Source organism: Sesamum indicum, linkage group LG9 (assembly GCF_026168435.1).
Source record: "Sesamum indicum cultivar Baizhima isolate 11 linkage group LG9, ASM2616843v1, whole genome shotgun sequence".
In the NCBI taxonomy this organism is placed as follows: domain Eukaryota; kingdom Viridiplantae; phylum Streptophyta; class Magnoliopsida; order Lamiales; family Pedaliaceae; genus Sesamum; species Sesamum indicum.
Window position 1 is genome coordinate 15860209 of NC_142665.1, and position 18142 is coordinate 15878350.

Here is an 18142-nt window from a genome sequence, read left to right on the forward strand (position 1 = left end):
AATTAAATAATTTCATTTGATTATAAATAAAAAACACTTACAATATTATATATTATTAATTAAATTAAATTATTATTTAATTTAAATATATTTTAATATTTATTTATAAAATATACTAAATAAATATAGAAATACCTAAAAATTATATCAATTTTTTTAATTTGTATAAAATATTATATTAAAACTATTAATATATATTTAAATTAAATATTTAATATTTTTTATTATTTTTGAATTTTATTAAATTGAATACTTTTACTAGATTATTATTTATTTATTATTTTTAAATTTTATTAAATTAAATGCTTTTACTAAATTATTATTTAATTTAAATATATTTTAATATTTATTTATAAAATGTACTAAATAAATATAAAATACCTAAAAATTATATCAGTTTTTTTAACTTATATAAAATGTTATATGTAAATTATCAATATATATTTAAATTAGACATTTAATAATTTATTATTTTTAAATTTTATTCAATTAAATAATTTTACTTAATTTCCTTTATCTCTTCTTCTCCGGCTCCATCCCTACTCGATGAAAATGGGCAAGCTTGGCCTCGTTGGAATCGTCCGGACGAGAGGAGTCGAACGGTAGACTGTTTAATTTTTAAATTCAAAGATCAATAGTTGTTACAAGAAGGGTATAACAATCAATTTAGTAAAAATTTAATGCTGTTAGAATTTACCTAACGGAAGGAGAGAATAATATGCAATATTTTGAAAAATAAATGGGCTTTTAACTAAATTTTGAAAATATAAAGAGATTTTATGCAATTTTTCCTTTATTCTAACAAAACTGTCAAGTCATTAACTTTAACAATCCATCCCAAACATCTTGACAAAGGTTCCGACGACTTACATATGTCTATCTATCGGAATTCTATTGCAAAAAATCTGGTGGTTATATTTTGTCATCAGAATTTTGTTATAAATATTTTTTTGTTCCACTTTATTCGTCGCTAATGCTGTGGGAAACTAAAACAGTAACGATTTTTTGTTGGAAATTCCGTTGCTAAAAAGCCCTATTTGTTTTGTAGGGTTAGACAATATCAATACCAAAAACATATATATTTAAAACACAACTTAACGATTATATCCATATTTCATGGCCAGTACTGAAATTAACTCTAAATTAGCTATCTTGAAATTCAACTAGGTTCCACTTTTGTCAATAATTAATTTTGAAAAAAACTGCAATTTTTGTCTTGTTGGTTAGGTGAGTCGCAATTTCAGTCCTATTTAAATTAAAATTCGCAATTTGATCTTATAATTTTAGAAAAGGTGCCAATGTTAGTGCTAATGACGTGGATTATGTTGGCTAAATCAGCGAAAATGACTAAAATTGCTACAATTTTTAAAATTACGAGATCAAAGTACGAATTTTAATTTGAATAGGACCAAAACTCCAATTCTTAACTTACAAGACTAAAATTGTATTTTTTCCTTAATTTTGATAATTTCAACAATTGACCAAATACCCTTAAATGAACATAATTACATGAATATTTTACCAATCAAAAGCTTAAAACAATCCCAAAAGAAAATTCATAAAATTTACAAAAAAATAGATTAGATAATTTGCTACATTTAGATGATCACATGATTAATTGAGACATCAATTCTATACTTTCTCAAGATCACATAATTCACAACAAAGTAGAAACTATCATATAATTAATCTTCCTAATATATGGTTGCAATCTAAAATCTCCAATTTGTCACTAAAATATATAGTCAAAAAAGGAATTACAAGATTACAACACCATCTTCTCTCTCTCACTCTATATATATATACATTGGTTGATATATATTTCTGTAACCCTAATTCACAACCATCCATGGCAGCAGCAAAGTTGCTGGCACTGTTTCACGCTTCTTTTTTTTTTTTTTTCTCTGCTGCTCTCGTCTCTGCGGGTTCTTCAGGTGGATTCTGCGGAAGTTTGGGTTGCACGCTGAACATACCCTATCCCTGTAGTTGGCGTAAACCCGAAGCTTGCGTTACTGCATGTGGGAGCGTTGTCGGAGCGAAATGCCTGGTTGGGGCACTTTGTGATGGGATGGACTTTGGTCCTTTTCACAACGTGCACTGCAGATGCTACTATCATTGCGCCCGTCCAGGCCATAATTGGGTGGCGCCGTCTCAATCGCCTCGACCAAACATCCACTTCTTGCAATGACTTTCTTGTTCAATAATGCAATGACTTTCTTGTTCAATAAAGTGTCTTGTACAACAAAAATCAAATAATAATATTTCTTATTAGTCTTCTCAACTATTATTTTTATTATATGGACTTACTCATTTTCTTTCTGAATAAAATTGCACGTTTGAGAAACTATTAAATAAAAAAACAGAGAAGTACGTAGAAGTTAAGAAGAGAGAAAATGGGGAGACAAAAGACAGAAACGAAAATAATAAATCAATTGAATGGCATGCCAAAAAATTGAAAATACCAAAATGGTGCTCTTCATTCATTCATTCATTCTAAATTTATTTGTGAGGAACCAAATTACAGTTAAAAATTAAAAGTGGATGATTTTCTTTAAACAAAATGAAAAGTTTTGTAATGATAATATGAAAATCACCTGTTAGAGGGACTAATTTGAAATAAATTTAAAAGATAGAGACTCTTTTGAAGTTAAAATAAAAAATTGGAAACTAAAATGAATTATACCTTAAATTAAATACTATTACTTGATATCTTGTAACTAGTGTTGTATTATTTTTTATGGTTTTTTTTTTATCAATTTTTCTCTTTAACTGAAATTAACTAATTTATAAATTAGGTTAAATTGCATTTACTGCCCCGTATATTAGGGGGGTAGCATATCAGGGACTGTAGTTAAGGGTGTAGCAAATAGCATTCCAGAATTAATTTTTTTTTGGCTATTGAAGGACTACGGCAATCGGATGTTGCAAATGCACCGGAAACTGTTTACCTTGACACAAATTAGGGTTCAAATTTAGGGCTTTTGCTGATGTGGTGGGGGGTAATAAATTATTGCCAACTAAGCTGCTGATGTGGCTATGGTGTAGGATATTTAAGCCAAGTTACTCGATGACGTGAAAAATAACATAAAACAAAAAGAAAAAAAAAACAAAACTAAAAGGCAAAGACTGAAACGCGTACGTATTGTCACTTTCTCTCCCAAATTGACAGACCAAAAAACCCTACTCCCCAACAATCCCCAACCCTAATCTTTGATCACAACACCTGAAGAAGAAGATTAAGCAAGAAAAACGGCGAATAGAGTGTACAGAAGGTGAGAAAATGGTGGTTATACGAAGTAAACGACACCTAAACCTCCCACCTCCTTTATGCCGTAAGTTTGCTGCTTCTTGTCTGTGGTCCCCCATTGCCCCTTTCCCCCTCCTAAATATAATATGCATTTTGTGACCCCTTTTGGTCTCCTACTGCGTGCACATTTTAATTGTTCGAGGGAAAACACGTGGGAGCATGTTATGCATATATAATATTTCTATATCAGTATGTGGGGCATGAAGAAATTAATTTTTTTTATTTTTTCTATTTTTAGTATGTGTAGTTGTAAAATGCTATTTATTTTTCAACTTTTATTAATGTTTCAGCCACTTGTGTAAACTAGTAGGGAATCTTCTGAAATCAATGACTATGATTTCATGAAATCTGTAAACTAGTAGGAATCTTCTGATTGTTTTTTGTTGCTATTCATTACTCAATGAACCTTAATATATTTTTATTTTCTTTTTATTTGTTTTTTGCTTAGTCTGTTGGTGATGGTGATATTTCTGATTTAGTATTATTTTTTTTTTACTTTTTTATTTACAGATCCTGACAGTAGTTCAACTACTGTCACATATTATTATTGGGGGCAAGTAATTGTATTGTACCTTATTATATTGGTGGTGAGATTGCTAAGTTTGACTATGTAGAGTCAACTCACCTATGTTTTGCAAACCTCAATCTGTTCTGTGATAAATTAGAGTTGGTTGGTGATAAGAGATACTATAAGAAAGTAAAAATTGATTTTCAGCTCCTAACTACAGATTCACAGTGTTTGGAGTTGGGGAGGGAGTACAGGCATGCTAGGGATGTTCCTGTATATGTTGAGATGTTTGATGACTTGGGGGTTGGTGTTGATGTAGATGAGGATAGTGAGCAGGGTAGAAGGGAGGAGGCTATTCATGTGGATGAGGAGAGGGGTAGAATAGATGATGTTAATGATGTAGATGAGGATGCAAACTTGTTTGGTTCTGATTATGATTTATCAACAGAGGTAGATGATGATGACAAATTATTTGATGATTATGTGGATGATAAAACAACATCAGATTTACCTGTTGATGATGAAAACAACTCTGATGGTCTAAGTGGGTCTAGTGATGACGGTGAAACAGATACTATGGGTGATGAAATTGATCTAAATGAAAATAAAGTCAGTGATGATGAGCAAAGTGAATCTAGCTACCCTATTTTTAATCCTACTAAAAAATTTGATCCAACATTTACATTGGGGATGATGTTTAGCACAAAGGGTGAGCTTAGAAAGGTTATTCATTCTCATGCAATTAAAATAAGAAGACATATAATTTGCACAAAAAGTGACCCAAACAGATACTATGCTAAATGTGGTGATACAAATTGTGATTGGAGGTTACATGCTCGTAAAGTAAAAGATGAATGCACTTTTCAAATTAGGGATTACAACCCTAAACACAAGTGTGCCAAGACTTTCAATCTTAAAAATGTAAAGTCTAGTTGGCTCTGTGATAAATATCTTTTGTCAAATCTGATCTCAAGAGGTCTGTGAAGGGTTTTAGAGTGGATTCTATAAATGAGATTAGATGTCATAACTCTAAAGATCAAGCCTATAGGGCCAAAAGGAAAGCATTGAAAAAACTTGAGTGAAGTCCTGAGTACCAAAACACAAGACTTTGGGATTATACAGATGAGATTAGAAGAACCAATTCATGTAGCACTGTCATTGTGGAGACTGAAGATGTGGGAGGGGAAAACAGATTCAGTAAGTTTTATGTTTGTTTTTCAGCAATGAAAATTGGTTTCAAGGAGGGGTGTAGGAAGATAATTGGTGTTGATGGGTGCCACTTAAAGAGGCCTCATGGGGGAATTCTTTTAGCTGCAGTAGGGGTAGACCCAAACAACAATCTTTACCCAATTGCATGTACTGTTGTAAACACAGAATCAAGGGAAACTTGGGAATGGTTTCTGATTTTGTTGAAAACTGATTTGGGTATTGAAAATCAGAGTGAATATGTCTTTATGTCTGACAAACAAAAAGGATTAATTCAAGCTTTTCAAGAAGAAGAGATCTTGGGATTGGTAGACCTTCCAGTGCACGAAGAAGAGATCCAGATGAGCCTATTACAAACAAGAAAAAAGGAAAAAAAGAGGAAATGGAATGAAACTGAAAAGACAACAGACAACAGTCAAATGCTCTAAGTGTGGCCAGGAGAAGCATAATGAAAGGACATGCCTAAATAAAGATCAATCTCAGTGGTATGAAAAAATTACAGACTTGACAGTTGAAGAAACGGCTTTTGATGTATTTGGATCTGATGAAGCTTTACCAACAAAGCTCAATGTAAGGAAGAGAGGGAGGATTTCAACACAACAATCTCAAGATAAAGTGATTTGTTCCCAATTTTATGAAATTTTCTTTTTTACTTCTGTTGTATTTTGCTAGTTTTGATAGCTTCTTGTGATATTTTTTGCAGGTGGCAGACAAAGGAAAAAAATATTTTAGCCCCAATTACTGTAAGTATTTTTTCTGGTTGTGTTTTAGTTAAGATTTTCTATCTTTTATAGTTGTCTTGTAATAGTTTGTTGTGATGTTCCTTCGGGAAAAGACAAAGAAAGAAAGAAGGTCACTAATGAGGCTGAAATTATTTCAGCCCCAATTACTGTAAGTATTTTTTCTAGTTGTTTTTTTGTTAAGATTTTGTATTTTTTCTAGTTGTCTTTTGTTAAGATTTTGTTTGTAATGCGACGTATGTTAGTTTTAAGGAATTTCACTCCTTCTCATGCTTGGATGAAATTTGATAGAAGTTCTTTGATGGCCAATGAATCATTGATGTCAGGTTTGTCAAAATTTTCATCTCTTTGTGACTCCTTTTGTTAGTGGTCAATTGGACATCTTGGTTTATGATTGGCAATGCTCACCTCCATATCATGGGCACTGGTAGCCAACTCCTCAAAAGTTTCTTGGCTTGATTCCCTACAAAATATAAACAAGGCCCCAATGCATACCTTATATTCTCATTTATATCGCCGAGGTCTCCGAAAGTTTGTCTTTGTAGTTTAGACTTAGAGCATCCCAACAGTTGAAGTAATCGATGACTGGCTTATCCTTCCACTACATTATGTTGATGAGTTCAACCATGCTCACTGTTCGCCAAGTGCTATAGAAGCGGTTTAAGAACTTTCTTTTCAATTTGTCCCAATTGTCTATTTACTCGACCTCTAGATCGACGTACTAATTGAAAGTGTTTCCTTTAAGCGATCGGATAAACTGCTTCACCATGAGGTCACCGTTAGTGCTGGCGTTGTTGCATGTCTCAATGAAGTGAGCAATGTGTTGTTTTGGGTTGCCTTTTCTATCGAACCATTGTAGTTCTGTTGGCTGATATCCCATCGGCATCCTCAAGGCGTCGATATGCTTGGTATAAGGTTTAGAATACGCGGGCGAGATTTGGGTTGTTGCATTATATTAAACTTTGATAGTGTTGGTGTCATATCTTGCAACTGTTGAACAAACAGTGCAGCAATAGACGTTTTCGAATATGTAGACTTCTTTATAGAGTCATGCGTTGGTGGTACTTTATCCACTTGCTTCTCTTTTTCTACATGATTTGAGAAGGAGGCATGTTTATTGCTATTGTTGAATTCTTCAACATTCGTAAGCTCTTATTTGATCATTAATTGAGCGATTTTGAAAGTCTTCGTCCTTGATGATTTTTTTTGGAGGTAGCAATTGCTTCAACTATTTTTGCAAGTTGTTCCTCTATTGTAGTCTTGTCGGTCATCATGGTAGGGATGATATATAGCGAGAGGAGTAGATTTTGAATTGATCTCAGTAGTTTTCCAAGTTTGAACTGCCTGAAAGGGTCGTGCCAACGATCTTGCCCCCCAACGATCTTGCCCCCCGTGGAGACTGATCAACGGTGTTGACAATGTTTTTGTCATTCATGGCGACTTGATCTTTCTTGGGTGCCATTGAGCAATTACAAGTGATGACTTGAACTTTGACGTGGGAATAAGAGATGAGGGGCAGAAATTGTGCTGGGCGTCAGAAATTTGTTCCTATAAAATTTCATATCTGCAAAAGTAATTACAAGATAAAAAGAATATATGGAAAAGATAAATTTTATTGATGTAGATGATAGTGGATACAATCTCTATAAAAAGATATTCTCCTGATTCGTTGCTCCAAATATCTATCCAAAAGCTGAAAGCTTGTTTTTCGACGTGGATGTGTAATCTCTTCTGGATTTGTAGAGGAAATTATGTATCACCTTGAAATTTGGTATCAAAGTTTGAAGCTTTAATGCCAAGAAAGACGCGGAGCCTTCCCAGTTGCAGTACTTTATTGTGGTAAAGAGTATTAGACTTGGGTCATTTGTTTTGTTGTGACTTCTTGTCTTATGTGTTGTGTGTAGTGTGGAGGAATATTGTATGTCCTCTTGACTTGAGTGGTGGAAGACCTGTATGAGTAGGGCTACAACAATTTGGGCCACATCTATTGAGCTTGAACACCATGGACTTGGACTTAAATTAGGTTTTTTCATGGGTTGTTCTTGAACATATTTTTAGCTCAATTTAGCCAATCCAAAAAAAAGATGCTTGTATTTATTTTGAATGGATCCATCACAACGCGACGCACAAGGCCCAAATTTAGTATGGTACTACTGGGAACATTTAAAGTTCAAATTTTTTATGGACTTTGCTTTGGGATCCAATTATATATGTTAGCCATTTTATTTTGGGCTTTTAATTGTTAATTTCATTTTTTTGAAGTAAACATTCATGTTTCATGGCTAATATAGAAATTAACTCTTAACTAGTTACCTTGGAATTCAACCTGGTTCCACTACTGGTACAATTATAGAAATTAATTTTGATAATTTTAATTTGACAAATCAAATACCTCCAAAAAAAACATAATTACATGAATATTTATCAAATCAAAAGCTAAAAAAAAAAAATAAACCTTACAAAAATTAGATTAGATAATTTCTTACATTTTTTGACCATCACACAATTCACAAGAAACTATCATATAATCTTCCGAACATATGGTTGCAATCTCAAATCTCCAACTTTATCAGTAAAATTTATATAGTCAAAAAAGGCTAATGAGACAACAAGATTACAACAACACCATCTTCATTATTATGCACAATCCTCTATATATATATATATATATATATATATATGGGTGATATATATTTCTCCAACCCTAATTCACAACCATCCATGGCAGCAGCAAAGTTGCTGGCACTGTTTCACGCATCTTTGGTTTTCTCTGCTGCTCTCGTCTCTGCAGGAACATGCGGAGGTCAGATTTGCACCATGGACCTACCCTATCCCTGCATTGAAGTGAAACCCGATTCTTGCATTAACGTATGTGGGAGCACTGTCGGAGGAAACTGCCTGATTAGGACATGGTGTGAGAGGAGAGGAGGAAGTCGTGGGCCGACCTCTTTTCATTGTAATTGCGTCTTTCAGTGCTTCCAACGAGGGAACACTGCAGGGACTCAATCGCCTCGAGGAAACCTCCAATTCTTGCAATGACTTTCTTGTCGAGATGAGTGTCTAATAGGATTATAGGAGAGAGGCACTCGTCCAAAAAATTGAAATAATAGTTTCTATTACCATATGTTTCGTGAATGGTTTTTGTTATAATTGGTAGAAATTTAGAGATATTGATTGTTTTATCTTGCAATAAGTAGTCTCCTGAAATTCTTATCTGAATCGGGGTTAGTTAAATTTGAACTAAATACACAATTATACCGTAGGTGTAATGTACTTGCACTATAAAAAAAATTGAGTTTTTGCTATATTATAATGATCACGACTTAAAAATTATGGTAAATTAATACTATTAACCACGGATAAATAAAACTAAAGCAAAAGCTTAAATTTTTACCACGATTTATCAATAGTCCACACGGTTTTTAGATATAGCCAAAATATTTGTCATGATTTTGGGCATGGCTAATGTTTTGATCACACCTGCAGAAACAATGGCTAATTAATGGCCGTTACGAAGTCTTGGTGGATTTTTATTTATCATAATTTTTTTTGCTATAGTGATTAACTGTAACGAAAAATCATATTTTTTCTAGTGTTATCCAGAAGTGTCAATATGGGTAAAGACCTATGGGTTCAAACCCAATCCAACTCATTTTTGATTGAGTTGCATGTTATAATTCAAAATGGGCCGGCATGGGTGAAGTTTAAATAAAATTATATTTCGTTTGGGTTGGATATGGGTTTTTAATGGGCCTAATATGGGTTCTCCATTGACCTAATATAGACTGATTATGGGTCCAACTCAGTAAAAAAAATTAAAATAAAATAAAGATAATGCATTTTTTACAAAAATCATTGAATTTTGAAGTTGAATCCATGACATGTCATATGAAAGTAGAAATACCAACGAACAAACGTCCACATTATGTGTTTAGTTGATATATGTCACTTCTACACTTGGCGTGTGATTGGTGTATCAAAAAAAATGACAAACTACATAGTAAGTGTACCACACTTACTATACAATTAATTTGGTTTTGCCTAATCTGATTTAGATAAGAATTTTTCTTTCAACTCTATAGTTTTTGTTCTTTTTAATTTGGATAAATTATATTAACATTTCCAATAATCACTTCTTCCTTTTTTTATATATATATAAAATTATAAGTACAATTGTTAAGGGCTAGGGTATACATAATTGGCAAACAGACCGAATCGGACCAAAATAAAAAAATTCATTACGTACTGAAATCAAATTCAAAAATTCGGTTCATTATTTAATTTTTATTTTCTTGAAAATTGATATTTAGTTCAATTTTGGTTTTAGTGGTGATTTTTCGAAGTGTACTATTATAGAAATATTATTTTATCATTCAACTTTTACATACATAATTTTTATATATTAGGTATTTTTATTATACTTTATATTTTTAAACCAAAACTTGATTTAAGGTTTTGTTCATGAGAGGATGTTGATATAAATCATAATTAATTGCAATTTCAGATGGTATGCACTTGTAATTTTGTAAAAAATAGGGATTAATATATAAATATATAATAATTAAATCTAATTTTAGAAGTATTGGTGTAATTTATTTTTATTTGTTCTTATGATATGTTCATTAATATATTTATCTTGTTTCAAATATTATAAGATGATCATTAATTAATTCAGTAGTTTGTGTATAAGTTAAAGACTAAATTAGTTTTTTTATTTCTTATAAGTGAACTTGAACAAAATCACAACCATAATTATTAATTGTAAGTTCAGAATTAACACACTCCATGATTTTTAAATCCAGACGAACGAATGATCATTGAATTTTATAATTTTCTTAAAATGTGGGTTTTTTATAATTAATTAATTCGCTGTCATTTTCTTAGAATACTTTGTAAATCGGATTAATTCATTATATCCTACAACTAATGCGTTCAGTCCGTATTCAATATTTTCTCCACACATAAAAGTAAACGACCCTTGAGTTAAGTAATTTATAATCATCTCTAGTTAAGAAAATATTTGGATGGTGAAAGAAAAAATAATTTAGATAAATAAGTTTAAATAATTCTATGTTTAATGAATTTTTAATTTTTCTTTTTTTTTTTTTTAGTGAAACACCGTCAGGCATTATATTAGAAAACCCAACAAGTATCCACTTTTAGAATCCATAAGTGAAATGAAAGAAACCAATAGGAAAGCCCGAAACAGCAAATCAAGCCGGCGAACGACAAGATGACCCCATTTCGACCACAACACCCATCACACCGCTACCTCCTCCCGAATGCCTTCGAAAATGGATCGATTTCGATTGCACCTAAGCACCCAGCAAGTGTGAGAAACTTGGCAAACTCTGCACTATCTGGCCCAACGTAAGCCTGTTGAATCCATGCGTCCACGCCAATGCGATAACACCCATATCAGTCCCGCAAAGGTATATTCAAGTAACACGTGCTCCAGCCCATCCTCTTTTGCACCACATAGGATGCACAAGTCATCCACCATGACCCCTCGGCGTTTCAAGTTCACTTTTTTTGGGATGGTAAGTTGGCAGTACCTCCAGATGAAGAGCAGGACTCTTTGGGGCTGCTCTAACACACCAGATGAAGTCCCAAGCACTCAGATAAGTTTCACTTGTCAACAGCTCAGCCGAGGCAGAAGCAAGAAGGTAGGCACCCTTGACCATTAACCTCTCCTTCTTCCTAAAATGCCAGACTAGCTTATCTTCCTCCTTAATCTCCAGTTGTGTTATACTAATGCATTCCACGTTGCCTGACACAAACTCCCCCGATATGAGCTCCACATTCCAGTCCCCTTCTGCCGTTAGCAGCGCGTCCATAGTGGTGTTTGGCCGTACAGTGCAAGTTGGGCTAACCGATCGAAAGGTGGATGGTCTATGAATCCAATGGTCTTCAAGAATACGGACTGCCCGTCCCGAGCCGATACTCCACCGTGCACCCTCCAATAGTAACGACCTCACTACCATCAAAGACCACCATGCGTACGATGGTTTCCCGCAGCCGAGCGCCGGGAGAAAGGTGGTCCTACCAAAGCACTTCTGTTTGTACACTTTATGTAGCAAACTAGACGGCTCAGTTGACACTCGTCATACTTGCTTACATAACAATAGGGTGTTAAGCACGTTAAATCAATGAATTTTGGGGACCCCAACTTGTTTTTCCCGGCACACCTTGCTCCATGCCATGTAGTGGATTTTCCGACCCTCATCTTGGTTCCAAAAGAAAGCCGCAATCATACTGTCTAACTCATTCAATAAACCCTCCGGGAGCTGGAAAAAACTCATAGAATAAGTTGGGATGCATGAAGGACCAATTTAATAATCACAACTCTTCTCTTTTTAGCCGACCACCCCTGGAGCTTTTTTCATACCCGCTCGTTGATCCTGTCGAAAACAACTCTCTTGGACCGGCCCACCTTGAAGGGAAGCCCCAAGGTTTTGTTCGTGCTTATCCACCACAATCACCCCCAAGTTACTCATAAGATCCTCCCAAATCGGTCCTAGGACATTCTTGTTGAACAGCCCTGTCGACTTCTCAAAATTAATCATAAAGCCCGACACCACCTCGAAACGGCGCAGCACTTCCCTAACATAGAGTACCGCTTCCCTAGTGCCTTGGCAGAAAATAAGTGTATCATCTATGAACAGGAGGTGAAACACTCTAAGACCCCCTCTCCTAGCATGGACCCCCCGGATCATCCCTCGCCACTCCTCCTCCTGTAGCAGGCTGCTAAACACCTCTGCACAATATAAAAACAAGTAAGGGGAAAGGGGCTCTCCTCATCGGAGCACCCTTTTCACCTTCAAGCACCCAAACTGTGAACCATTAAGCAGAAAGGAGTAGGACACTATAGAAACACACTATACGATCAAATTCACAAATTTCACATGGAAATCTAATCTAAGGAGCACTCATTCAAGAAACATCCACTTCATATGATCGTACGCCTTATTGATATCTAGCTTCAGAGACAAGTGATCGGATTGACCCCAATACTTATTAGCTAGGAAGTGATTAAGCTCAGGTGCCACTAGGACATTATCATAGATGAGGCAGCAGCATGGTACAAAAGCAGACTCATGTTCAGAGATAACAAGGCCCAATCATGGTTCGATCTGATTAGCTAGGATATTAGATGCTAACTTATAGACTACATTGCAAAGGTTAATGGGCTTAAAATCCTTAACCATCTCCAGGTCAGTACATTTAGGTAACATAACAATGTGAGTAGTGTTAATAGCAAGATCTGGGACACCCTCATTTAAAAAATGTAAGATGAAGTTGATTGTATCTTGCCAACTATGTGCCAAAACTTTTGAAAGAAAATAGGGGACATACTGTCAGGCCTCGGAGACTTCATGGGTGCATCTGATCGAGAGCCTACTTGACCTCCTTTGGCAAGAACAACCGGAACAACACCGTGTTCATGTCGTCGGTGACTGTAGGCTGGAGATATTGGAGGCAATCATCTATTGTGCGGGCTTCCGGGTTAATAGACTAAAATATGTGAGAGAAATAGTCTTGTATTACAGGTTCAATCCTGGCTGACTCCGAAGAAAGCCACTTTTGCCCATCTTTAAGGCTCTTAATTGTCTTGCCCCAGCGCCATTGAGTTTCCTGTCTATGGAAAAAGGTCGTGTTCCTGTCCCCCTCCGCCAACCACAAAGCCTGGCTTCTTTTCTTCCACAGGACATCCTTCATCTCCAAAGCTCCTCCAATTCGTGCTTATGTTGTTCCAATCATTCATTCACTAAATCAGAATGCAAAGACTCAATAACTGAGATGGAGGGACCAAAGAGCACACAGTAAAGGCTCCGACCAATCGGACTATAGAGTGAGCCACTCTATTGCTAGTACGACGAACAAAGGAGAAAGTACATGAAAAGGCAAACCCGAACATTATTTCAATTTAAGTAAGAGGGATGCACAATCACCTTCCACAATGACAGAACGCCATCCACACCGACTCGAAAGACACATTGCTTCTCTTGCCGCCATGGTCTCAATATGTTTAGGGAATAGGCTGCTTGACACGATAGGAGGCCCAAGAACAATCTCCAGAGCTGAACTGGTCCACGACACCCCAACTCCCCTTTAAACCTCCCACGAAAGTCACACCATTACAATTGATCTTCACCCAACCTCGAAAGGAGGAGACCGTCTGCACCAAACCTCCCCACAAACCTTTGAATCATCCCCGAGCGAGAGCTGTGGAAATTAACGAAGAACCCAAAGGCACCACTCACAACCTCGTGGGGGTCCTAATGTTTATTACACATGAGAATCCCATTTCAGTTCTTCCTCAAATTTCAAAAAATCATAAACAGTGACAGAGCTCGTCACCGGAGAAAGCCTCCCACATATACCTCATCCGCTCCTCTACACTCCCTCGGCAGTTGCTCACCATATCCCATCAAATATGAGATAGGGCCCAGCATTGACAGGTAAAATGACATACGATCAGCACATGAATCACATCCTCGTCATCACATTCGCACAAGGGACAACCCCGAAATACACCAGAACTCAATTTTGCAAATTGAGGGAAGTAAGGATGGCATTTCGACAAGCTTTTTGAGCAAGCAAGCATACCTTGGGAGGAACCGCAGAGCCCAAACGAACTTCCATGATCGAGCTATGTAGATGATGTTGTCTCCCGCAAAGAGTATGCCAAGTGTAGGTGCTTCGAACTGAAAAACTGCCATTTACTGTGAAAAATCAGGCTGATTGGTCCGTCCAAGAGGGATAGATGTGATCAACTCTATATCTATTGGGAGGAAGATCTCCTTAAGCTTCTCCAACTGCCATTCCCCAAGGTGATGATTAATCAACAAAGAGATAAGAAGGCTGGGATAGTTAGCAGCCATTTAGTGATTGAGCGAAAGGATGAGGCCTATTCGAGCCATGGTGAGAACCAGACATTAAGCGACTCACTTGACCCAACTTTCCAATGAAGCCCTACCACCAAAACGAGTCTAACAACAAGCATCTCTATGTGAGGGATGGCCAGGAAGAGAGAGACGCGTCAAGAAAGGAAGTGTGAAGAAAGCACTAGGGTTTAAGCAAACGGGAAATGAGACTGCACGGGGAAGTGAGGATTTGCCAAAACTGTTTGGCCAGCATAGCTTGGTTGAAAGCCCGGAGTTCACAAAATCCTAATCCATTCACTAAAGACCGAGGACAAAGCTTGGTCCAAGGTAGCTAATTCACCTTCCATTGCCCACGATTGTGCCACCAAATGTCCGCACATAAAGATTGGATATTCTGAATAACCTTCTCCAGCAACTGGAAGACGCCCATAACACACGTCAGTATTGACTGGAGGACTACTTTGATAAAAAAATCATTTCCCCGCCTGGGATAACAACCTCTCATTCCACCCACTAATCCTGCCCCAAATCTGATCTCTCAAAGAGTTAAACACAGCTCTACAAGATTTGGCAACAATCATAGGGAGGCCAAGATAAAGGTCATGTTGGTTGGCCCTTGGGAGTCCTAACACCCCCCCGCCACCTGGTCTTGTAGCACACCATCCACATTCCAGCTAAATATAACAGAGGAACAGTTGGGGTTTATAGCTTGTCCCAAAGCCTGAGCATAGGTGTCCAACAACTAGAGAATACCCTACATAGCCTTCATACTCGCTAGACCAAAAATAAGTGTGTCATCTGCGAACAAAAATACGATGTCAAAATGGCCGAAATGGCAGTAACAGCTGCACCCCAAGATAAAAAAATACAGTAACCAACTAAGCAATATTTGTTGCAAAAAGTCATAAAATGACGTCGTTTATGCCCTTTTTCTCTTATAAACTACGATTGTTTTTAGTAACCAATTCAAATCATGACAAAAACCCTAAACGATGGCATTTTGCTTGGTATATTTGCTACGCTCAAAATTTTGTAATAAAAAACAACATTTACTACAGGTATTTTATTGTGACCAAAAAGTTGGTGGCAAAAAGCATATTTTTTTTGTAATGAAATGTGAGAGATGGAAGGCATTCCCTATAGATTTTCACCCCTTGCAAGACACCCATCAGCACCATTCTACTAATCAAGGAACTGAGGGCTTCCATACAAAAGAGAAACAAGTAAGGTGATGACAAGTCCCCTTAATGGGGGCCCCGTTGGGGGGGTGAGAGAACCAAACTCAAAACCATCAATAAAAAAAAATATTTAATAGATGAAACACACAAGATAAACTCAATTAAATCGTGGTGGAAAATAGAACCTAAGTAAGACCTGCTTGAGAAAATTCCACTAGACCTTGTCACAAGCCTTGCTAATATCTAGTTTTAGAGCCATGTGCCCTTTTTTCCCCAGGTCTTATTCCTCATAAAGTGGTTCAATTTGTAAGCCACTAAAAAATTATCCGTGATAAGCCAGCCCGGGACAGAAGCAACTTAGGTAGGTGAAATAATGGAATGACAGAATGACTTAATTTATTCTTAATGAATTTGGAGGCAATTTTATAAATCACATTGCAGAGGCTAACAGGCCAGTATTAGGAGAGAGATTCAGGCTTATGACATTTGGGCATAAGGATAATGTGGATGTCATTTAAACAAGGAGGCATCACAAGATTATTAAGGAAAGCATACAAGGAATGACATCTATTTAACCGACTACCAAAAGCTAAAAAACTTAAAGGCGATATACCATCTGGCCCTGGAGATTTCAACGGGACCATTTGAAATAGTGTTTTCATTACCTCCACTTTGGTAAACAGTCAGGCAAAAGTTTGGGCCGACTCATAGTCAATTCTACAAGTAAGGTGTTTTGTGTGTCTCTCAATCTCTGTGATTGATGGGTTGTTAGAAGCAAACACCTTTGAGAAATGGCACTCCATTAAACATTGGAGAGCATTCTGATTCTGAACCCAAGACCAATCATCGACCCTCAGTCAATGTATTACAGTCGCCCGTCTCTGCATGCTTGCCTTCTCATGAAAGAACGAAGTGTTCATATCCCTTTCCTTAACCAGTGAGTCCTACTGCATTGACGCCAATACATTTCCTACCCTAAAAGGTTAGAATCCAGTTCCCATAACTGAGTTTCTTGTCAATGAGATTCGACCAAGATAGTTCCACCTCAAAGCATCCGTAAACGTGCCTCAAGCTAGGGGTGGTAGATGAGTCAAGCCGGCTCGCGAGCTTCGCGATCCGGCTCAATTTTGAGTTCAAGCTCGAGCTCAGTTGTGTCTGGCTCACGAGCTGGCCTTTTTTTTATATATTTTTTTATTTTTGAAATTTTTTATATATTTAATATTCGATCAATTTTATAATCAAAATTGACCATATATTATAATTATTAATCAATATCATATATTTTATTTTGAATAATAATAAATTATGGTACTTTTATTTATACATTTAATTTTTATACAAAAATAATGTAATCAACAACTTAGTATATCAAAATATTTTTTTAACTAAAATTATTATTTAATATGACATATATAAACTTTATGTTATATTTTAATATATATTTGTATTACGTTATACTTTTTTTAAATTGACAAGTAATTCACTTATGATTTTTTTTATCTATTTTTGTGTTTTATATTTATATCAAAATACATACTATGCATTATGCAATCTATTTTATTATTTATAAATTTATGTCAAAATTTAGTAATTTTTATTAATTAATCTAAAAATAATGATGATGATAATAATAGTGATGATCAACAATTTTAATTATTATTTATTATATATATAATGAGATCAAAAAATTTAATCAATAATTATGAGATCTTAAAATTTGGGCACCCGATTCACACCAAATTTAAATATATATATATATGACCGTGTCCATTAGATCATATTGGGCGGTTTGATTTGAAATCACATGATCTGATTCTACGAGACACCAACTTGAATGATTATTCTTATGTTCCGAATACGATATCTTGACATCCGTATATCCAATAAGTCTAAAACTTTACCAAGTATATTTTTCTGTAAGTATGATCATATCTAATGGTCTGATCTGAATTTTGATAGTTCGATCAACCCATAATGTTCAACAATGTAACATGATAGTTACATCAATTTAATACTAACATTTATAAATATATAAATTTACTGCAGATTGTGAACATATATTAATCTCAACTATAAAATATTTTTATGTATTTCAATTGCATTATTTCAGATAATTGATACTTTTCTATAACTTTAAACTGTTCAGAATGATTTTTTTTTTTTGTACATTTTACTAATTATATTACTACTAAACTATCAGTAGTTTATATTTATAACAATAAATTAGAATTTCATACTATATTTTGGTATATTTATAATATAGTATACATTATACAATTTATTTTATTACTTATAAATTTATGTAAAAAATTGGT

The 18142-nt window shown here is 35.3% G+C and overlaps 1 pseudogene; it reads right to left on the reverse strand.

Annotated features, from left to right (window-relative positions):
• Positions 1-6124: 6124 nt before the first annotated feature.
• On the reverse strand, positions 6125-6680 carry LOC148786928 (uncharacterized; annotated as a pseudogene).
• Between the last annotated feature and the right edge of the window lie 11462 nt (positions 6681-18142).